The sequence below is a fragment of the Leucopleurus acutus genome (assembly GCF_964270905.1).
Source record: "Leucopleurus acutus genome assembly, chromosome: 6".
Lineage (NCBI taxonomy): Eukaryota > Metazoa > Chordata > Mammalia > Artiodactyla > Delphinidae > Leucopleurus > Leucopleurus acutus.
Genome location: NC_139149.1, coordinates 80,821,289 through 80,846,326, shown reverse-complemented (window position 1 = coordinate 80,846,326; position 25,038 = coordinate 80,821,289). Strand labels below are relative to the sequence as shown.

Below are 25,038 nucleotides of genomic sequence, written 5' to 3'. Positions count from 1 at the left end.
AAAGGGAACAGAAATTATTTAGGTTGTTTTCGTTCTATTTCCCTTATATAAAGTACTATTGAATTCATTCAATGAGCAAAAAACTTCTAGAAAGTAGGGTGAACCCCTTAGCCTTGATAGAACAGGTTCAGAATTCTGCCACGTCTGGCTACTTAGGCCAGTGTTTTCAGCTGGGCTTGATCAAAGATGTACGTACCACGTGTGCAAGCAAAAATCTGCCCACAAGTGTATGCTGAGAGCTGTCATCAGTCATATTCAATTGGGATCAAAATATCAAAGTGGAACAGAGGAGACTTGGCTAATAAAGCATCTTGTGTCTGAATAAGACTTATGTTTGAGTGGAGGAAGGGAGTTGGCAAAGGAGAGCTCTGTGCCTCCCTTTTCCTTTATCTGGAATGCATTCTTACCGACTCTGGAGAGGAAAATCAGAGTCGTGCCCCTACTTGGAATTTGTGAGTTTATACGGGCACACTGTTTTTCTCTTACAACATTAAAAATTTGTCTGTGAAAGAAATATCTTTGTGGCTTTGTTACCGAAATGGAAAAATGTATGTGCCAGTATAATTACATAAATTATCTACGGAAATTTAGAGAGATTGTTTGAAAACTCTAGGCCTCTGATTAAATTCAGTCCAAGATTCTACCATGCCAAATCGCTGGAATTTGGCTGCTTCCTTGGGACCTTCTCTCCCTTTCACTGTTATGAGATAATTTGAACTTCAACTGGGAGAGTTTATGGGGGTGACAAACGCCCCTGTGTGTATATTCTAGGAATTTCTGGGATTCTCTGAAGACAGTTGTATCTTGGGCAACTGAACACTGAAATTATGCTGCTTTTTAAATGTGTCTTGTATTTATCATGGGGCTTTAGGAAACCGTTACCACCTGGCTTTGCATAAGATGTACTCACATTGGCAGTGTCTAATTTAGCTTCTCAAGACTGAGAAAGTAGAATATAGAAGAGGGGTTTAAAAAAAAAAGAAAAGGAGAGCCAGCCCCAAACAAGTCTCTGATGGCTTTTCTCTGTCCCCAGAGGTTCTGCTAAGAGATGGAACTGGGGGTGAACATGACCTCCCAGTAGGCAGACTTCCAATGGGCAGTGGAAACTTCAACAATGCTAGTCTTGTTTTTTCTTCTAGTTAATTCAGTTGAAGAGAAACATAAAATCTTATAGAGAACTCTCATTAAGGGAGGGAGCAGAGGTGTGGGCACAGATACTTTGATGCTGTTGGCAGCCTCCTCACTGCTGTGAGTAAAAATATAAGCCCACAAGTTTTGAATCAGAATTTGGATGTGAGTCTATGTTCAGAACACTGGAGTAGACAATATTTTATGACAAAATGTTCCACTTATCTCTTTGTAATAGAGCAAAAAAGAAATTTTTTTGGCTTTACCATGAATGAATTTGGCAATTGATGAAAGAACCATTCAATAGGTTGTATTAAAATAAACAATTTCAGTTTCACCTTCAGTTGAGTGCTCAGGACAGTGGAGCCATTGCCCCCACGTTTCAAAGTCAGGTACTAGTTCTCAACCCATGGCCCCCTTGCCCATTTAAGAGATCAGAGAGCAGATTTCTTTGGAGATAGTTCTGCTTCACGTCCCATCACCGCTCCCCTGCCCTTATAGCGCGGGAGAAATCCTCATCCCAAGCCCAGTGAGAGAAGCTTCAAGGAGATTGCATGGATATCTGATATGAATTCCACACACTTTAGGGGGCTGAGTGGACTGGCATGTGATGAATCTAAAGACTGAATGGCTCTGATTAGAGCTTGCTTGCTGGGAAGTTAAATAAAAAAGAGGGCTGTGGTTGAGAAATACTCTACCCCCACCAACAATAGGTCAAGAGTGTATGTTTCCCAATGTCCAAGTGTGAGCCAAGGGCCAGAGCTGCCCTGGAGTTCTCCTGGCTGCGACTCAAGAGGGCTGCCTGGAAGTATGGGGAGGTGTAGGATGCCTGGGGTTGGGGAGAGGGGAATGTGAGCTACCAGCAGAGAGGGGCAGTCACCCAGGGAAGTTGGGAAGTTGTTGGAGAACCTAAATAAGCATCCGAGAGACAGTTTTAAACATCTGACCCAGTCAGAGGATCACTGCCAGAAGGGTGCTAGTCAGTAAGACCATTGTCCCTGTACCCTTGGTGTCCTCCTTTTCCCTCTTCTCTTTAGTCCTGAGGGAGGCAGAGGCAGCCAAGAGGGGAAAGGAGGAGAAGCCATAGTCTGGGAAAGAGAGAAGTCAGCCTTGTCTCCTTCCCCACTGGGGGAGGCGGAGAGGAGCTTCGGTGCTAAAAGGCATTCAGGGTTTGAATGTAATAACAGACATTAACAGGCATTGTAATTACTGACATGAAGTTATGTAATAACAGACAATAACAGACATTGTAATTACTGACATGAAGTTATGTTTGTGACTAAAGTGCCTGGAGAACTTTTTGTTATTTGTTGGAGATTTTATCTGAGGTGGCAGGAAAAGAAGTAGTCTCATAAAGATTATACCAGGTATAGGAAAGGGAGAATAAAGTTATTGTTTGATTATACCCCATGACTCACTGGTTCAGTACAGAGTCACACATTTAGAGTCATTATTTTAGGAAAGATTAACACTCAGCTCTAAAGAAAAAAAAAACTTACCCTTTAAATACATGCGAATTTAAATATCAACTTTATAAGACATAGGTTCTAGTAATGCCAAGCACTTATCAGGTACCAGATTGTTGAAAAAATGAATCACACTTGTGAAGGATAAAGCCTGACTTAGTGATAAAACTTAAATGCTAGTTTATAAGTATTATGGTGACTATCCTGTTAGGAAGGTATTTCATAGAATCCACAGGTGAGAGAGAAAATGAAAATGTACTGTTCTGTAGCTTGGCCTTTTCTGTGGATTTGATTACTTCCCAACACCAACTCCAAATTTTATTGCAACCTCGCCTTTATTTTTTTTTTTTTCAAGATCTAAAAAGCTGTACTGACGCATCAAATTGGTATGAAGACATCTACAAAATTAACATTACACGCACATACACATGTATACACACTTCCTGTAATTTCTTATAAATAGCTAGTCGGCACTAAGGGATTCAAAGAAGAGGAATCATTGCTCCTGATATGGGAGCTTTAAGGACTCAATGATGTAGCAGAAAGAAGATTTCTTAGAGAATATAACTTAAATGTTAGCCTAAAAGAAGTTTATCTGGCCTTCCTTCCTTCCTTCCTTCCTTCCTTCCTTCCTCCCTTCCTCCCTTCCTCCCTTCCTCCCTTCCTCCCTTCCTTCCTTCCTTCCTTCCTTCCCTCCTTCCTCCTTCCCCTCCATCCCTCCCTCCTTCTCTCCCTTCCTTTCTTCTTTTCCTCCTACGCAATTACAGACCCATTAGGCAGGCCTGAGGAGGGTAGGAAGGCAGTCCAGCTGGGGCCCAAGGAAAAGGATATCAGGAAAGCAGCCCAATAAAGATTGGAACTTATTCAGGGAGAGTGTCCTAAATGTATATACACTAAACAACAGACTGTAGTGTGTATGAAGCAAAAACTGATAGAACTGAAAAAATGGAGAAATCCACAATTAGAGTTGGAGACTTTAGCACCTCTCTTTTAACAATTGATAGAACAACTAGATAGAAAATCATCAAGCGTATAGAAAAACTCAACAATACAATCAGCCAAGATGACCTAATCAACATTTATAGACTGTTCCACCTGGCAACAGAATGCATATTTTTTTCAAGTGCCCATGATATCCTGAACCATAAACCAAACCTCAACAAAACTGAAAGAATTGGAATCATATAGAGTGTGTTCTCCCACCACAATGAAGTAAAACTAGAAATCGATAACAGAAAGATACCAGGAAAATCTCCAGTACTTGGAAATTAAACGACAGACTTCTAAATAATCCACGGGTCAAAGAGGACATCTCAAAGGAAATCCCCCAAACTACACTGAACTGAATGAAAATACAACAAATCAAAATTTGGGGACACATATTAGTGCTGAAAAAAATTGTAACACTAAATGCTTACATTAGAATAGAGGGAAAGTCTCAATTCAGTAAGTTTCTACCTCAAGAATCTAGAAGAAAGCAGAGCAAAATAAACTCAAGATAAGCAGAAAAAGGAAATAATATAGATAGGAGCATAAATAAAACAGAAAACAATGGAGAAAATCAATGAGACAATGACCTGGTTTTTTGAAAAATCAACAAATGAAGTAGGGTATATTACTACAGACCTTGCAGACATCAAAAAGATAATAAAGGAATATTGTGAATAACTCTACGCAAAGAAATTTGACAACTTAGGTGAAATGGACCAATTTATAAAACAACACAAACTACTACAATTTACCAATATGAAGTACTGATCGTTTGAATAGTGTATAACTATTTTAAAAGTTGAATTTTAAAACTTTCCCCAAAGAAATCTCTAGGTCTAGATGGTATCACTGGAGAATTCTACCACATATTTAAGGAGGAATTAACACCATTTCTACCCAATCTCTTCTGAAACATAGAAGAGGAGGGAACACTTTTTAATTCATATGTGAAGCTAATACCCTGATACTAAAAGCAAACAATGGTAGTACAAAAAAAGAAGTGTATGTATATATATATGCAAAAAAATCCTCAAATATTAACAAATAGAATTCAGTAAGAATTATATACCACAACTGAGTGGGATTTATTACCAGGAAAGCCTATTTTGATATTTGAAAATCAATCAGTGTAATTCATCATATTAACAGGATAAAGAAGAAGAAATCACATGACTGTGTCAAACGCTGTAGAAAAAATGTTTGACAAAATTAAACAGCCATTAACAATTTTCAAACTCTCAGAAAAAAAGGAAAGGAGGGGAACTTCAACTTGGTAAAGAGCATTTAACAACTTAATAAAGAACAGCTAACATTGTACTTAATGGTAAAAGACTAAATGTTTTCACCTGAAATCAGGAAGAAGGCAAGGATGTCTGCTTTCACTGCTCCTACTTGACATTGTGCTGGAAGTTCTAGCCAGGGCAATAGGGCAAGAAAAAGCAGTGAAAGGCATAAAGATCAGAAAGGAAAAAAAAAAAACAACTTTTCCTCTTTGCAGCTGATGACTGTCTACATAGAAAATCCCAAGGAATCAAGAAAAAACAACTAGAAATTATAAATGATTTCAGCAAGGTCACAAGATGCAAGACAAACACACCAAAATCAATTGCATTTCAGTATACTAGAAATGAACATGTGGACATCAAATTAAAAATACAATATTATTTACAACTGCCCCCGCAAAAATGAAATATGGGATTATATGCTGAAAACTACAAAATGCTGATGAAAGAAATCAAAAAAGATATAAAATAATGGAGAGACCGTGTTCATGGATTGGAAGACTCAGCATAATAAAGATGTCAGTTCTCCCCCAGTTAATCTGTAGGCTTAATGAAATTCCTATCAAAATAACAGCAAGGTTTTTTATAACAGAGGTAATATTTTTCTAAACTTTATATGGAATGGCAAAGGAACTAGAATAGCTAAAACAATTTTGAGAAAGAAAAAGTGGGAGAAATCAGTTTACCCAATTTCAAGACTTATAGCTACAGTAATCAAGATTGTCAGGTATTGGCAGTCTTAAGATACATAGATCAGTGGAACAGAATAGACCACCCAGTCATAGCCACACACAAATATGCCCAACTAATTTTGACAAAGGTGCAAAAGGCATCCAATAGAGGAAATGTAGCGTTTGCAACAAATGGTGCTGGAGCAGTTGGACAGCATCGGCAAACGACAATGAACCTTAATCTAAGTCTCACACCTTATATAAAAGTGAACCCAAAATGGATCACAGACGTAAAGGTAAAACATACAACATAGGAAAAAATCTCCAGGGTCTAAGACTAAGAGTCTTAATACCAACTAAAAGTCTTAATAGGCAAAGAGTTCTTAATACCAATTTTTAAAAAAATTGATAAATTGGACTCCATCAAAATTAAAAACTTTTGCTCTGTGAAAGACCCTGTTAAGAGAATGAAGAAGCAAGCTGAAGGCTGAAAGAAAATATTTGCAGACCACATGTCTGAGAAAGGACTAGTATCTAGAATATATAAAGAATTCTCAAAAGTCAACAGATAAACAAACCCATTAGAAAGTGAGCAAAAGGCACTAACAGACATTTCACTGAAGAAGATAAATAAGTGGCAAATAAGCACCTGAAAAGATGTTCAACATCATTAGCCATTAGAAAAATGGCTCCACTGCACAGCACAGCCCACTCAGTTGCACACTCAGGTTCCCCTGGAAGAAACTTCCAAATCTGTATCTCTAACCTCAATCCTCTCCAAGGTCCAGGCTCATCTGTCAAATGGCCTTATAGATACCCCCATCCAGAGGTCCTTCTGGAACCTGAGTGGGTCCTGAACTTTATGGCACCAAATTTCATGGAATTTTGACCAAAAATACAAGGTCAACAGACCCTCGGTCCTTGAAAGAATCAATCCCTCACGCAAAACAAAGCCCTAATTCTCTTTCAAAGCCTTTTCTCATGGGGGACATGTTTAACAACCATGCCTGTTTTTAATAAAGTCATAATAATGGGCATTTATTGTAAGCATATTGGGCTAGACCCTGTGCCTACATCATCTCATTTAATTATCACAACAGCACTGTGAAATAACTCCTGTTTTTAATCCATGTTTCACACGTGAGTATCCTAAAGTACAAAGAAATGGAGTAACTTGCCCTGGGCCTTACAGTTGGTGTGATATAGAAACAGGACTCAAATCCATGTTTATCTAACTCTAAATTCCAGGCTTTTAACCATATGCTCTACTGTCTGGAGGACTGGCAAACTCCAGACTTTAAAAGACAAAGCTGTCTCAGAGGATCTGAATTCACATCAACCAAGAGAGTGATGTCCAAACAAGATATCACTGAGATGAGCAGTGTTTCAGCTTTGTCAAAGGGAAGCGGGAGGACCTCAGACAGTACCAATATCGGTTATGTCTGTGTCATCCGTTTCTCTGGAAAGCCTTAGGCAAGGCAGTCTGCATTTTCCTTTTGTGTCAGGAGGACAGAACTACCTTAGAGCATTCCCTATCCTGTGATGGGTAGAAGCACCCTAGCTACAGTTCTGAAGTACGTGCCATTATTGGAAATCTGCAGCGCTGACCCCTGGACCTCACGTATTTTCATAAAAGCACTCTTCCTTGGGCCCAGCCTTCCTCCTGAAATCTCTGTTCAGTATGTTTGTAACAGCTGCTGTCAGCTTGGCCTCACTCTTCTTATGATAGCAGCTGCCAGGGATGACCCTTTCCAGCTGGGGGTGGAGTGGGTGGGAGTGAGGGGGAGGGACTTCCCAGCAAGATTGTTTCTCCAAAGACGCTTTATTCTTGGCAGCCGCCAAGGACTCCTGGCTTGTGAGGTCTAGACCGGGTCCCTCTGATAATCGCTTCCCTTCTTGACCCTCATTCAGTAACAGAAAATGTAGAGGCCCGAGCATTTTTAAATCAGACTAAGTGCTCACATACACACCTGTGCCTCCAGGTCATGGGGTGGTGATGCTCACAAAGAGCCAAGAGCCCTTCTGAGATTCCAAAGAAGGGTAGAGGCCCAGCCATCTGTAACAGCTGAAAGGAATATTTAGAAAAACCAAACCACTCGGCAATAACTAAGATTTATTTTCTCTTATGAGCAGATCCCTATAACCTAAGTGATAACATCACTGGATTTAAATTCTGTGGGCCATTCTGTACTTGGAAAAGTAGTTTTGTTAATGGTAAACAATAACATTCACTTGATCACTGGGAAGCCATTTAGTATAGAGTGACAACTTCATAGCATTTTTTCCCCCCAATTCAAGGATTCAGCCAGCTGCTGCAGGTCATGTAGTCCTGTAGTATGCATTTAGTGAAAAAAGTCCACGTATTACTGAACCTGTGCAGTTCAAACTCTTGTTGTTCAAGGGTCAACTGTATTGTTGGTCTGTTAGGATTTTGTATTTTTGTTATTTTTATCATTATCCAAAATAAAATGTGATCTTCCAGAAGAGTACAGGTGCTATGCTGTGAGAGTTCAGGGGAGGGCACATCCCATTCTGGGTTCAGTGGTTAATGAGAGATTACCCGACACTCGTCAACGCAATGCATTTGCTGTGTTTGTCTCTCTAGATTTCTTGTCTCATCACCGCCACCCCCCCTCCCCATTTGTGTGAATGTGGGATAGTAGCACCAAACCTGAAATGAGTTGAATGATGGAGAATGTGGGTAGATGTTTGGACTTGGTTAGACCAATTGAGCAGCATGTCATTTTCAGGATATCAGAAGTTTTCATGATGGTTTCTTTCCTTTTGATGATATTTGCATCATCCACTAAATAGAAAAGTTGTAACTGACATCGTACATTGGAGTAAAAGGAAAATGGATACTGTATCTCAAATTGTGCTCCTGAATCCCATTACCATCTGGGATCAGTCATTCATAAAAGATTAAACGTGAGGCAGGCACACATCTGAATATATGTGTGTCAGTCTCTCCCATCTGTTTTAATTTTGCTTAAAATAATAACAGCTTTCTTTACCCACTTAATTGAATCTGCGTTGATTCTTTTAATGTTCATTAGCCAGAGGTAGTCTGTGGTGTTTAGCTAGAGTTTCAGAATCCCACCAAGATTAGCTTTAATTGGATCAGTAGAAATTTTCTTTAAAGCTGTATATTTTAATGACTGAGCTAGAATCACTAAAATGTTAATTGATGCTTAGAGTGGGTAATTTATACTGTAATTTAAGATTAAAAATGGTATCTGAAGATACATTTATGTTGGTTTACACAGCTTTTGTGGGGACTGAGACCAGGTAAGCAAAATGCCTTTCTGAAGCAGGGTACTTTTACTATCACATAGTTTTTTTAATTATTAAAAAAAAAAGTGTATTCAAATCTAGTATTTCCTTTTTTCTCTTTTTCTGCAGTTTTTAATCATATTACCATGTCCCTCAGATTTTACATCCCTCTCCAACCTACCCCTGCCTCTCAAATAAAACCTCCCTTGTCCTAGGCAAATAAATTTCACCTTGTGCTGAGGCAGAAAGTAAATTAACACAATGATAATATAATTTAGGGTAAACTAAGAATATCATCTAGAAGAGAATTACTTAAACTTAAGAATTGCTCTCAGAAGTCACCATGGAAACATGAGGGCAATGTTACTGTTTTGCCTGGTAATACACAAAGAACTGGATGTGCTCAGCAAGTGGAATTGATCAGATGTAACACCCATGACCCTGAATATTTTACAGGGTTGACTACTTGTCACCATTTCAATATGTCTGTCACTTAATGCAATCAAATGTTTTGCAGTGCAGAACTTCAACTGAATTAGCTCTCAGCTGAGTATTTTTGTTGATAGATAGGTGGATAATGGATAGGGGACTGAATACATTTTAAATAGTATGAAATCCAGGAGACCTGCTGCCTTTTTGTTTTAGATGCCAACTTATAGTGGTGATTAAGCCCCAGAGTTATATAAAGACTCTCTAATAATCAAAGCCTTTGTAGATAAGCATTCACATTTTATCAATGAACTAATAATACCCTGGGAGGTAAAATAATTAAGCAGACTGACAAAATCTAGGCTACTTTAATTTTCATTAAAATTATCGATTATCTCTTTTCATCTTGTATGGTATCCCTTCTCTGTTTAAAAGGTTTTAATTTGCAGAACACAGGGCAATAAGCAATTAAATGCTGGGGAAAAAAAAAAGATTCACAGTCTAAATGTAGAGAGAGCATCTCTCTGAATCCCCCAGTTCAACTCTAGTGCTTTTTTCTGTTAACTTTAAGCCACATTGATTTAAATATTTGGTGACTTTGGAGACCTGCAGTGTCAAGGATGAGATGAAGGAGTAGATAGTTATTAGTATATGCATAACTACAATCCCAAGACATTTTTCCAGATAGTACTTAAAAAGATAACATTCTTTACTGTTGAACGAAAAATTGGACTATCACCTGCAGTGGCACCATCTGGTGGTTTCATTTTCAATTCACTGCATGTTTGTTGAGAACATATACTATACCGGCTACTGCTCACTATAAAGTGGACCCAGCTCCATCCCAATGGACTCAGCATATGTTGTGAACTGCCAAAAATGCAGGCAATAAATGAAAGAACTTTTCTGTTGGAAGTATGTGGTTTCTATAAGATTCTTTGTCTTATCTCAACCCTCAACATGTTTCATTTCATTTAGATAAAGATATCACAAAAAACTTTAGATAAAAGCAAACAGAACTGTTATGTGGTTAGATCACTGTAGACAAGATTCAGAATAATATAAAGGGCTTGGGGTTAAAGATCTATTCTTTTTTTAATGTTATCTACAGTTCTTATGTTGCTTAAGGTAGATTTTTTTAGGCTGAATATTTTTTAGACTGAAAACGTCCATTCAAAAGTACTGACAATCCTAAACAAAATGTTGGCAAATTAAATGCAACAATGTACGGAATAAGAGAAGACCTGCATCGTAATTGAGATAATTGAGTGGGAGTATTCTAGGGATACAAATGTAGTTTAGCATTAGAAAATCAATCAAGGCAATTTACCACATTAACAGAAAAACAAGAAAAATATCAGATAAACATCTCCATCAATGTAGCAAAAATATTTGGTAAAACTCAGTGTCCATTTATGATTTTTAAAAGTCTTAGCAAACTAGGAATGGAAAGGAACTTCATTAATCTGATAAAGATTATCTGCAAAATGTCTATGGCACACATCATACTTAAGAGTGAAATATTGAAAGGTTTTTTTCCTTACAGTGGGAAACAGACAAATATGCCTGTTGTCTCCCCTTCTATTCAACATTGGACTGGGAGTCCAATGAAATAAGGGAAGAAATAAGGTGAAATAAGGGAAGAAAAGGAATTAAGTGTGGTAGACAGAATGGCCCTCAAGTGATGTTCACGCCCTCATTCTTGATACCTTTGAATATGTTACCTTACGTGGTAAAAGGGTCTTTGCAAATGTAATTAAGTTACAGATATTAAGATAGGTGGCAGGTCAATTGCATATGCCTATAGAGAGAAATGAATCTTTTCTTCTACCTCACACCACATACAAAACTCAATTCAAGATGGATTGAAGGACTTCCGTGGTGGCACAGTGGTTAAGGATCCGCCTGCCAATGCAGGGGACACGGGTTTGAGCCCTGGTCCGGGAAGATCCCACATGCCGTGGAGCAACTAAGACCGTGCACCACAACTACTAAGCCAGTGCTCTAGAGCCCACGAACCACAACTACTGAGCCCACGTGCCACAACTACTGAAGCCTGTGTGCCTAGAGCCTGTGCTCTGCAACAAGAGAAGCTGATGCAATGAGAAGCCCGTGCACCGCAATGAAGAGTAGGCCCTGCTCACTGCAACTAGAGAAAGCCTGCGTGCAGCAACAAAAACCCAACACAGCCAAAGATAAAAATAAATAAATTTATAAACAACAACAAAAAAAGATGGATTGATAAGGGTATAAGGTCAACATACAAAAAGCAATTATATTTCTATATACCAGCAACAAAACAAATAGGATATATACATTTTTAAAGATATCATTTACAAAATATTTTAATTTGCATCAGCATCTAAAATGTTATGTAAATTATCTTTCTACAAAAACTATAAAACATTATTAAGAAAAATTAAAGATGACCTAAATAAATGCCCTTATCTTACCATGTATAAGGTTAATATGTTAAAAATCAATTGCTTTTCTATATCCTAGTAACAACAAACAGAAAATGAAATTTTAAAAAGATACTACTTTAACAATTACAATTTTCAGTAGCATAAATATATTAAATGCCCATACCATAAAATTTACTATACTTCAAAAGAATTAGCTGTACTTCAGTAAATGGAAAAATATATTCTTTCCATTGATTAAGGCTCAATGTTGTAAAGATAACAACTCTCCCCAAACTGACACAGACTCATCAGACTCCCTGTAGGGCTTTATACATGTGTATAAATTGAAAAGCTGATTTAAAATTTTATATGGAAGTGCAAAGGGCAAAGATTATACAAGGCAGTCTTGAAAAAAGAAAAACCTGGGGTCTTACACTTTCAGATATCAAAATCTGTTATGAAGCTATAGTAATGAAAATAGCATGGCTTTGGAGTGAAGATAGGTAACTTACAATGGGACAGAATGGAGAGTTGAAAAATAGATCCACACATATACTATCCTGATTTATGATAAATGTGGCAAAAGGGTCTTTTCACTAAATTTTAATTGAATATGCATATGGGGAAAATGAACTTTTTTATCATCTACAAAACAATTCAAGATGAATTGCAAATCTAGATGTAAAAGTTACAATAATAAAGCTTTTAGAAGAAAACATAGGAGAACTTCTTCATGACTCAGAGGAAAAGATTTCTTAAATAAGACACAAAACTAATAAACCACAAGGAAAAGTTGGATATATTGGAATATATTAACATTAAAATTTTGTTCATTAAAGGACACCACTAAGAGAGTGTAAAGGCAACCTTCAGCGTGCAATATGAAAAAGGTCTTGTATTCAGAATGTGTACAGAACTCTTATAGAATATATAAAGAAGCCTTAAAAACCATTAAGAAAACAATAGGAAACCCAAGAGAAAAATGGGCAAAAGGTGTGAACAGGCACTTCAGAAAAGAGGATATCCAATAAATACATTAAAAGTTGTTCAACTCTGTTAGTCATTAGGGAAACATAAATTAGTGTTCTATTGTATTAGTGCGATATAACAAATTACCACAAATTTAGTGGCTTAAAACAACACACATTTATTACTTTACAGTTCTGTAGGTTAGAAGTCCAACACAGACCTGACTGCACTAAAAGTGTCAGTAGCACTGCATTCCCTTCTGGAGGCCCTAGGGAAGACCTCACTTCCCTCCCTTTTCAGCTTCTAGAGGCTGCCCTCATTCCTTGGGTCTACCCCCTTCCTCCATTTTTAAAACCAGCAATGTTGTCTCTCTCTGACCCTTCTTCCATCGTCATATCTGTCTCTGTCCACAGCTGAAAAAGTTCTCCACTTTAAAAGACTTGCATGATTAGGTTAGGCTCACCCAAATAATTCACAATCATCTCTCAATTTCAAGGTCCATAACCTTAATCACATCTGTGTATTCTCTTTTGTCATGTAAGGTAGTATAGTCACATGTTCTGGGAATTAGAACATGGACATCTTCTGTCTACAATATGCTTACAACTTCACACCCACCAAAATGACCAATGAAAAAGAAAATACCAAGTATTGGTAAGGATGTGGAACAAGTATCACACTCATACAGTTGTTAAGAGAAAAACCACTTTGTCTTAAAAAGCCCTTTTGTTCACCCTTCATTTTTAAAGAGATTTTCTCTGGTAATAGAATGCTGTATTGACAACTTCTTTTATTTCAGTACTTTCCTAATGTCACTCCATGGTTCGGGCTCACAGAATTTCTGATGAGAAATCTGCTATAATTCTTTGTTTCTCTGGATGTAATCTTTCTTTTTTTCTCTGGTTGCCTTCAAGATTTTCTCTTATCTATAGGTTTCAACAGTTTGACTAACATGTATATAGGTGTGTTTCCTCTGCTTTGATATTTAAACTGCTTGAAATTCTCTGGGATTTTTTGATCTACGGTTTTTTGGGGGGTTGTTTGTTTTTCAGTTTTGGAAAATTCTTCAAGTATTTTGCTGGCTCATTCTTGTTTCATCTTCTGGGACTCCAGTTACATGTATGTTAGACTGTTTGATAGCTGTTGATACTTTGTTATTTTTCTCTTTCACTCTTTTTTTTTTCCCCTCTATTTCAAATGTTTGGATCATTCAGATTGACCTATCTTCAAGTTCACTGATTCTTTCTTCCATAGTATGTATTTAGTCTGCTGATGAACCTGTAGAAGGAATTCTTCATCTCTGATATCATGACTCTTTGTCTAGTATTTCCATTTCATTCTTTCTATAATTTTCATCTATCTGCTGAAATTCCACATTTATTCATACATATTTTCTACCTTTTCCACTGAATTCTTTAACATTAGTTAACTTAGGTATTTTAAAGCCCATACATGATAGTTTCACCCATTTGGGTCATCCGTCTTTGAGTCTGGTTCTGTATTGCTTTATCTCTTAAAAATAGGTTGAGGGGGTGTTCTTGCCTTTTGTGTCTCTCATAATCTTTGAGTGAATGATCAGCGTTTTGTGTGGAAGAACAGTAGAGACTGAGGTAAATAATAATCACAGCTGGAAGTGGATAGGCCTCTTCTTCTCAGTGTTAGTGTGGGCATGCATCAATCTAGTCAGGAACTGAGCTGGGTTTGAGTTTTGTTGTTGGCATGGTTATCTTCAGTACACCAGAGACCTAAAATTCCTCTGGAACAAGCCATTGCTACCTTGAGCTTAAAGTGGAAGCTGAGCTGCCAAAAGGTTTTTCTCAGTATTTCTTCTTCACTCTCACCTTTCAGCAGTCCCTGCATCCCTGTTCCACAGGAGTGGTTCTTTTCCATGCTGTTACTTCTGCAGTAGATTGCTTTTTTTATTTTTTATTTTTTTTGACCATGCTGCGGCTTGCAGGATCTTAGTTCCCCAACCAGGGATCAAACCCAGGCCCCCTGAAGTGGAAGCACAGAGTCCTAACCACTGGACCACCAGGGAATTCCCAGCATTCCTACTCTTCTACCCTTTGATAGACAAACACAGCACTGTATCTATGGTGGTTCTTGAGTAAGAGAGAGGTTCCTGCCACTCCCTGAGTGATAGCAGCACTCTGCTTTTTGTAGCTATAACATATAGGCCTAAAAGGATTTTCTGCCGTCCCCAGGGGCAGAGGATTTTTGCTTCTGCCCCTCTTCAGAGGAAGACTGATTTGCTTTTACCCCTCCACCAGAACTAGTGGAATATTGTCTGGGTCCTAGGGATGAAAGAGTTGTCGCCCCATCCTGCTGGCCTAAGACTTTTACTCTGTATGAGAGAAGAATCCAGGGAAACAGGCAGCGTTTCCTGTTTATCTTGCAGTGGCAGCCAATCACCTCCTCCATACCTCCGCCACCAAGGAGGGTTCTCCTTGGTCTCCCATTCTGCCCCCAGTCTTGCTAATGAGCACCCAGGGGAGACCTATGGTAAAGAAATTTCAAGTTGAGTGCAAACTCCCCTTGTGTCTTCTGATATTCCCAGCTATTCTAAAAGACAGCTTGGCCTTTAAGAATTCATTAGAAATTTGAGTTGATTTCTTTTTTCCTGCTTTTTTATGGACGTCACTACTTTCACACATGCTGTGCCATAGGTGAGACAGTTCATGTGTCCCTTTTCTCCTTGGATGGGCTTATTACTCTTCTGAATTAATTTACTTAGTTGCCTTGTGACCTCAGCTCTCTGATGAGCTCAAGAAAAGTGATGATTGTGTAGACTATCTTTTTTCTCATTGTTAGGGTAGGAGCAGTGTGCTCTTGTAGCTTTCAGAATCCTAAGTGAAAGCAGAATGATGAAACCCTTTAGAAAACTGGCAATGTAAATTAAAGCTAAAACTATGCATGCCCCCTGACCCAGCAATTCTACACATAGGTATACACCCAACGAGAATGTCTAAATCTGACTACCAAAAGACATGCAAAGAATGTTCAGGAAGTACTATTCATAACAGCCCCAAACTGGAAATTACCCAGTGCTCTTCCACAGTAGAATGGTAAAATATATCGTGGTGTAGTTAAAGTGAGATACTATAAAGCAAGCAGAGAATGAGTGATTTACAGCTACACATTGCAACATGGGTTAATCTCACGTACATAATGGTGAGCAAAAGAAGCCAGATACAAAAGAATACATGCTTTATGATACCCTTTAAAAAGAGCTCAAAAATGAGCCAAGCTAATCTATGTTGTTAGAGGTCAGGATAGTGTTTACTCATGGAAGGGATTAGTGATTGCAAGGGGGGGCATGAGAAGGACTTTGAATCATTAGTAATGTTGTGTATCTTGATCTGTGTGCTGCTTGCATAGAATTCTTGATACTGGAATGATTCTGCTGGGTCAGGTACTATGTTTCAGTTAAACTGAAAATTAATGTCCTAGAAGGGAACGTATTACTACCTGCTGACATCTGAGCTCTGAGACAGCAAAAGCTTGAGAGAATGAGAAAAAGGACATAAATTTTGCTCTGTGGGGGAGACTTGCGCAGCTAGAGGCCAACGTAAGAGCATCGAGAGGATGAGGGAGTACTGGTCCAAAGTATTAGTCCAATTTTTCCATGTCTACCTCAGGTGATGTCTCCCGGACCCATATCGTTTCCATATTCTGTGACCTCAAAACATCTGTCACCATAGTATCTGTACAGAAGGCATTCTGTAAGTGATGCTTTAACTACAAAGTTACTAGGACTATTATTTTAAAAGAGCTCTGGGAATATCCATATGGCCCTGTAGTCATGAGGAAATTGTTATAAATCAAACAAGAATTCCCCATTGTTTTGGGGTTGTTTTGAATTTTATTTATTTTTTTAATACAGCAGGTTCTTGTTAGTTATCCATTTTATAAATATTAGTGTATATATGTCAATCCCAATCTCCCAATTCATCCCACCACCACCCCTGCCCCCGGCTTTTCCCCTTTTGTGTCCATATGTTTGTTCTCTACATCTGTGTCTCTGTTTCTGCCTTGCAAACCAGTTCATCTGTACCATTTTTCTAGATTCTACATATATGCATTAATGTACGATATTTGTTTTTCTCTTTCTGAGTTACTTCACTCTGTATGGCAGTCTCTGGGTCCCACCACGTCTCTACAAACGACCTAATTGCATTCCTTTTTATGGCTGAGTAATATTCCATTGTATATATGTACCACATCTTCTTTATCCATTCGTCTGTTGATGGGCATTTAGGTTGCTTCCATGACCTGGCTATTGTAAATAGTAGTGCAGTGAACATTGGGGTACATGTATCTTTTTGAATTATGGTTTGCTCCGGGTATATGCCCAAGAATTCCCCATTGTTAACACCATGGAACTAGAAATAGCTAGTTAGGACAGGATCGCTTACCTGCTTCCAGGATCATTGTGGGCATAATTTATTGCTCACTTATTGACTTATATCAAGAAAGCCTCATTAACTGAGTGGTAGGCACAGGTATTTTCTTCAGTTTGTATTGATACTTACACAGGAATTTCATTATCTTTTGCTTAACTATCTAGACTTTAATTTTAAGAGGATGTATTTGTCTTCAGTGGTAATACCTATTAATGTTTGATGTGGCTCTGCCTTTGAACCTTAACTGTTGTTGACTTTTTTTTTGAGGTCAGATTGTCAATTCTTGCTTTGATATGCATAAATTCAGTCATTTGAGTTTTCTTAGGATGATAGCAAAACAAATACTTTCTCTTAATTCTCTAATGACCGTGAAATTTAGGTAAATCTGTGTTCTATATTGCAGAATTTTTTGGTGCTTTGCTTAGGCCACTATCAGACACCTTATATCATCAGTGTATCAAATTATTTCATTGAATGCATACATTGCATACAACTTGGGACACTGAGCTAAAACATAATTATACTTCAGATCCTTTTCAAGGTTTGAGCCTCATATCTTCAGTATGTCCTATAATTGGCCTGGTTGTGACTCTTTTCTATTTTCTTTCATCCTTTCCTTCTCACTATCCGTTGCCAGAATATAAGGGTATGTGTACTGTGGAAGATAGAATTTGAGAGGTCCTTTGATAAACTAGTTCTTGAGTAACATGTTAACATGTTACCCACTAAACAACATGTTATACAGTCAGCTCTATAAATAGGTAATACTGGGTGACATTTTCATATGATTTGATCTAGTATCAATGGTTATTTACCCTTTTTCAGCATAAGTACTCATGTCAATATTTAAAGGATAGCAGTGGAGGTAGAATTGGATTATAGTTAGGGAATGGAATAGAAAGGCAGAGGGGTATAATTACCCTATTCCAGGTTGTTTTCTGATTATAAAACTAATATGTGCTTAATTGTAGAAAATTTGGAAACATCATAGAAATATAAAAAGAAACTTGAAATCCCCTATAATCCCACCATCCAGAGATAACCCTTGTTTAAATTTTGGTCTGTTTTCTTCCAGTCTTCTTTCCCATGTGTATGCAGATGTGTGTGTGTGTGTGTTTGTGATGTTTTAACTCTCTCAAGGTCTTCAGAACAACAATAACAATAACAATAATGAATAATGAATGAATGAATGAATAATGAATGCATGAATAATGAATAAACAATAAAAATAATAAAAATAAACAATTACAAATTGTTACAAAAAAAAACAAATAATAAAAATAAACAATTAAAAATAATGAATGAATGAATGAATAATGAATAAACATATAACAATAAAACAGGAAATCATTTTAAAAAAGGAATTTAAATTTAAATTCTTACTCAGGAGTGGGGCAGTCATGCATCAGTTTTATTTAAACTTCGGCAAAGGAATATTTTATTTGGAACTTGGCTAAAGGAGACAAATTGGGTCCATCTGGTTTTAATCCCCCCTTTACCAGCTGAGACGAGCAGCTCACCTTCTCCCCAGTCTTCTCTTCCCATGTTGTTTGGCAGAGCTGTACACTCTCTGGCATGATTACCAAAACAAATGAATGCTTCTTAAGTCTGCTTGTAATTAATAACTCCCAACAGAACATGAGTCTTCCGTAGGCTTGGAATCTTGCCTAATTTTCTCTAAGATAAGTAATTAGATGCTGAGGGCTGATAAGGCTCTTTCCTCTGAGCATCTGCCAGACAGCCGTTATCTGTAATGTGGGTAAGATGATTAAAGTCTGAAAATAGCTGGAGGTTTTCTCCTGTGTCACAACTGAAGATATTTATTTGTACTCCATCCTCCAAGTCCAACACAGCCCCAAAGGAGAAAAGATTTAAAATGGATTTTTAAAAGGCTATACCTAAAGTCTTTTACATGGTTTAGTTAGCCTCTGTTTTCTATTTTCTTCTTCATTCAACTCACACATTTTTTGTGCAGTCAAATTAAATGTGAAGGATGGGTTTCTCACTAGTTATGAATACTATCAAGTTAATGATTACACTTTCTCTGGAGCTTGGTCTATATGCCAGTGGATTCAAGTTTACTAAACTCCTTTATAAGAATCTACTAGGGCACTCCGATCATAGGACTTCTATTTAGAAACTTGTCTTCCTATTAGGAAGTTCTAAGTCAGATCTCTATACTTCTTGGATGGTAACACTTTCCAGAGGTTCAATGGGAATACTTTTCTTTTACCTGCTTTTATTTCATTCCCTTACAGCAGGCTTTCTCAACCTTGGCACTGTTGACATATTGAACAGGATGACTCTTTGTTGTGTGGCCTATCCTGTGCATTGTAGGATGCCTTGTAGCATCCCTGGCTCCTCCTCACTCAACGCCAGTAGGAACCAATGCCCCCTCTAATTTTCGACAGTCAGAAACATCCCCAGACATCGCTAGATGTCTGTTAGAGGTTATAATCAGCCTTGTTGAGAACATCTGGCCTACAGAACAGTATTCATGTGTCAGTGGTCACAGTAAGTTAAAGTAGATCTTTATTTATCCATGAGCTATAGCTGGGATTTCAAGCTAGTACTGGGAAGAGATGAATGCATCTCTTCAGCAAAGTTACTGTTAAATAATTCAGAAGGCACATGTGGAGAGCAGTTGACTGAACACATATTCTGATTTAAACAAGCTGGTACCTCCTAGTAGCTGGATTTGGTAGAAGCTTACAGTTTTGAGAAGCTTGGGTCCTACTGTTTATGAGTCATCAGCACTTTACAGATACAAAAGGGAGGCATATGAATAATTCCACACATTGAAGTGCTCATCCCAGGGGCTCAGATCTGCTTCTGAGAGGGCTGTGCTCTCACAGAGCCCAAGCACAGCTAGGAAACCGTGGTTTATTTATACGACTTTCTGTAGGCAAGAACTTTCAAAAAATAACCTGGTGGTTTGCCAACAGAAGGAGGCTCGAATTTAATTGGCCCAAAGTAACTAATTATTTGCAGAGAAAGGTTTTAATTACAATGAAGGGTATTGTGAATTGGGAATGAGGGAGAAAGAGGATGCTTTGTTATTGGTGGTCAAGGTGTGTCCTGGCCAAGATCCAGAGAAAGGCCATTGGATTAGTTTAGAAGGGAGAATAATGTATGTTAAAAAGGAAAACATGCTCCAGGAATCTTCTTTCTTCCTTGATTAAAATCACTGCTAAGGTCAAATTCTTAAGGTAGGAATTCGGAAGAGCATCTGGTTATCCTAAGGTGTATATAAAGCAAGCACATTTGAAGCATAGCTGACAAGAAAATATAAAAGTTAGAGAGGGCAGACAGCAGAAGCAAGAAGAACTACAATCCTGCAGCCTGTGGAACAAAAACCACATTCACAGAAAGATAGACAAGATGAAAAGGCAGAGGGCTATGGACCAGGTGAAGGAACAAGATAAAACCCCAGAAAAACAACGAAATGAAGTGGAGAGAGGCAACCTTCCAGAAAAACAATTCAGAATAATGATAGTGAAGATGATCCAGGACCTCAGAAAAAGAATGGAGGCAAAGATCGAGAAGATGCAAGAAATGTTTAACAAAGACCTAGAAGAATTAAAGAACAAACAAACAGAAATGAACAATACAATAACTGAAATGAAAACTACATTAGAAGGAATCAATAGCAGAATAACTGAGGCAGAAGAACGGATAAGTGACCTGGAAGACAGAATGGTGAAATTCACTGCTGAGGAACAGAATAAAGAATGAAAAGAAATGAAGACAGCCTAAGAGACCTCTGGGACAAAATTAAATGAAACAATATTCACATTATAGGGGTCCCAGAAGGAGAAGAGAGAGAGAAAGAACCAGAGAAAATGTTTGAAGAGATTATAGTCGAAAACTTCCCTAACATGGGAAAGGAAATAGCCACCCAAGTCCAGGAAGTGCAGAGAGTCCCATACAGGATAAACCCAAGGAGAAACATGCCAAGACACATAGTAATCAAACTGGCAAAAATTAAAGACAAAGAAAAATTATTGAAAGCAGCAAGGGAAGAACGACAAATAACATACAAGGGAACTCCCATAAGCTTAACAGTTGATTTCTCAGCAGAAATTCTACAACCCAGAAGGGAGTGGCATGATATACTTAAAGTGATGAAAGGGAAGGACCTACACCCAAATTACTCTAAACAGCAAAGATCTCATTCAGATTCGATGGAGAAATCAAAAGCTTTACAGACAAGCAAAAGCTAAGAGAATTCAGCACCACCAAACCAGCTCTACAACAAATGCTAAAGGCACTTCTGTAAGTGGGAAACACAAGAGAAGAAAAGGACCTACAAAAACAAACCCAAAACAATTAAGAAAATGGTCATAGGAACATATATATCAATAATTACCTTAAACATGAATGGATTAAATGCTCCAACCAAAAGACACAGGGATGCTGAATGGATACAAAAACCCATATATAAAAAGACCCATATATATGCTGTCTACAAGAGACCCACTTCACACCTAGGGACACATACAGACTGAAAGTGAGGGGGTGGAAAAAGATATTCCATGCAAATGGAAATCAAAAGAAAGCTGGAGTAGCAATACTCATATCATATAAAATAGACTTTAAAATAAAGAATGTTTCAAGAGACCAGGAAGGACACTACATAATAATTAGGGGATCAATCCAAGAAGAAGATATAACAATTATAAATATATATGCACCCAACATAGGAGCACCTCAATACATAAGGCAACTGCTAACAGCTACAAAAGAGGAAATCGACAGTAACACAGTAATAGTGGGGGACTTTAACACCTCACTTACACCAATGGACATATCATCCAAAATGAAAATAAACAAGGAAACAGAAGCTTTAAATGACACAATAGACCAGATAGATTTAATTGATATTTATAGGACATTCCATCCAAAAACAGCAGATTACACTTTCTTCTCAAGTGTGCACAGAACATTCTCCAGAATAGATCACATCTTGGGTCACAAATCAAGCCTCAGTAAATTTAAGAAAATTGAAATCATATCAAGCATCTTTTCTGACCACAACACTATGAGATTAGAAATGAATTACAGGGGAAAAAAAGTCAAAAGCACAAACACATGGAGGCTAAACAATACGTTGCTAAATAACCAAGAGATCACTGAAGAAATCAAAGAGGAAATCAAAAAATACGAAGAGACAAATGACAATGATAACACGATGATCCAAAACTATGGGATGCAGCAAAAGCAGTTCTAAGAGGGAAGTTTATAGCTATACAAGCCTACATCAAGAAACAAGAAAAATCTCAAATAAACAATCTAACCTTACACCTAAAGAAACTAGAGAAAGAAGAACAAACAAAGCCCAAAGTTAGCAGAAGGAAAGAAATCATAAAGATCGAGCAGAAATAAATGAAATAGAAACAAAGAAAGCAGTAGCAAAGATCAATAAAACTAAAAGCTGGTTCTTTGAGAAGATACACAAAATTGATAAACCATTAGCCAGACTCATCAAGAAAAAGAGGGAGAGGACTCAAATCAATAAAATTAGAAATGAAAAAGAAGTTACAGTAGACACCACAGAAATACAAAACATCCTAAGAGACTACTAAAAGCAACTCTATGCCAATAAAATGGACAACCTGGAAGAAATGGACAAATTCTTAGAAAGGTATAAACTTCCAAGTCTGAACCCGGAAGAAATAGAAAATATGAACAGACCAATCACAAGTAATGAAATTGAAACTGCGATTAAAACTCTTCCAACAAACAAAAGTCCAGGACCAGATGGCTTCACAGGTGAATTCTATCAAGCATTTAGAGAAGAGCTTATACCCATCCTTCTCAAACGCTTCCAAAAAATTGCAGAGGAAGGAAAACTCCCAAACTCATTCTGTGAGGCCACAATCACCCTGATACCAAAACCAGACAAAGATGCTACAGAAAAAGAAAATTACAGACCAATATCACTCATGAATATAGATGCAAAAATCCTCAACAAAATACTAGCAAACAGAATCCAACAACACATTAAAAGGATCATACACCACGATCAAGTGGGTATTATCCCAGGGATGCAAGGATTCTTCAATATACACAAATAAATCAATGTGATACACCATATTAACAAATTGAAGAGTAAAAACCACATGATCATCTCAATAGATGCAGAAAAAGCTTTTGACAAAATTCAACACCCATTGATAAAAACTCTCCAGAAAGTGGGCATAGAGGGAACGTACCTCAACATAATAAAGGCCATATATGACAAACCCACAGCAAACATCATTCTAAATGGTGAAAAACTGAAAGGATTTCCTCTAAGATCAGGAACGAGACAAGGATGTCCACTCTCACCACTGTTATTCAGCATAGTTTTGGAAGTCCTAGCCATGGCAATCAGAGATGCAAAAGAAATAAAAGAAATACAAATTGGAAAAGAAGAAGTAAAACTATACTGTTTCCAGATGACATGATACTATACATAGAGAATCCTAAAAATGCCACCATAAAACTACTAGAGCTAATCAATGAATTTGGTAAAGTTACAGGATACAAAATTAATGCACAGAAATCTCTTGCATTCCTATACACTAATGATGAAAAATCTGAAAGAGAATTTAAGGAAACACTCCCATTTACCATTGCAACAAAAAGAATAAAATATCTAGGAATAAACCTACCTAGGGAGACCACAGACCTGTATTCAGAAAACTATAAGACACTGATGAAAGAAATTAAAGATGATATCAACAGATGGAAAGATATACCATGCTCTTGGATTGGAAGAATCAATATTGTGAAAATGACTCTACTACACAAAGCAATCTACAGATTCAATGCAATCCCTATCAAATTACCAATGGCATTTTTTACAGAACTAGAACAAAAAATCTTAAAATTTGTATGGAGACACAAAATACCCCGAATAGCCAAAGCAGTCTTGAGGGAAAAAAACGGAGCTGGAGGAATCAGACTCCCTGACTTCAGACTATACTACAAAGCTATGGTAATCAAGACAATATGGTACTGGCACAAAAACAGAAACATAGATCAATGGAACAAGATAGAAAGCCCAGAGATAAACCCATGCACCTATGGTCAACTAATCTATGACAAAGGAGGCATGGATATACAATGGAAAAAAGACAGTCTCTTCAATAAGTGGTGCTGGGAAAACTGGACAGCTACATGTAAAAGAATGAAATTAGAACACTCCCTAACACCATACATAAAAATAAACTCATGATGATTCGAGACCTAAATGTAAGCCCGGATGCTATAAAACTTTTAGAGGAAAACAGGAAGAACACTCTCTGACATAAATCACAGCAAGATCTTTTTTGATCCACCTCTTAGAGTAATGGAAGTAAAAACAAAAATAAACAAATGGGACCTAATGAAACTTCAAAGCTTTTGCACAGCAAAGGAAACCATAAACAAGCTGAAAAGGCAACCCTCAGAATGGGAGAAAATATTCGCAAATGAATCAACGGACAAAGGATTAATCTCCAAAATATATAAACAGCTCATGCAGCTCAATATTAAAGAATCAACCCATTCCAAAAATGGGCAGAAGACCTAAATAGATATTTCTCCAAAGAAGACATACAGATGGCCAAGAAGCACATGAAAAGCTGCTCAACATCACTAATTATTAGAGAAATGCAAGTCAAAACTGCAGTGAGGTATCACCTCACACCAGTTAGAATAGGCATCATCAGAAATTCTACTAACAACAAATGCTGGAGAGGGTGTGGAGAAAAGAGAACCCTCTTGCACTGTTGGTGGGGATATAAATTGATACAGCCACTATGGAGAACAGTATGGAGGTTCCTTAAAAACTAAAAATAGAATTACCATATGATCCAGCAATCCCACTACTGGGCATATACCCAGAGGAAACCATAATTCAAAAAGACACATGCACCCCAATGTTCATTGCAGCACTATTTATGGTAGCCAGGTCATGGAAGCAACCTAAATGCCCATCGACAGACAAATGGATAAAGAAGTTGTGGTACATATATACAATGGAATATTACTCA

The 25,038-nt window shown here is 37.5% G+C and overlaps 1 protein-coding gene across 2 annotated transcripts in view; it reads left to right on the top strand.

Moving 5' to 3' along the window:
* ANKRD44 (ankyrin repeat domain 44) overlaps window positions 1-25,038 on the top strand; it is a 321,168-nt gene that overhangs the window by 240,367 nt on the left and 55,763 nt on the right. The gene's annotated exons all lie outside the window — the stretch shown is intronic.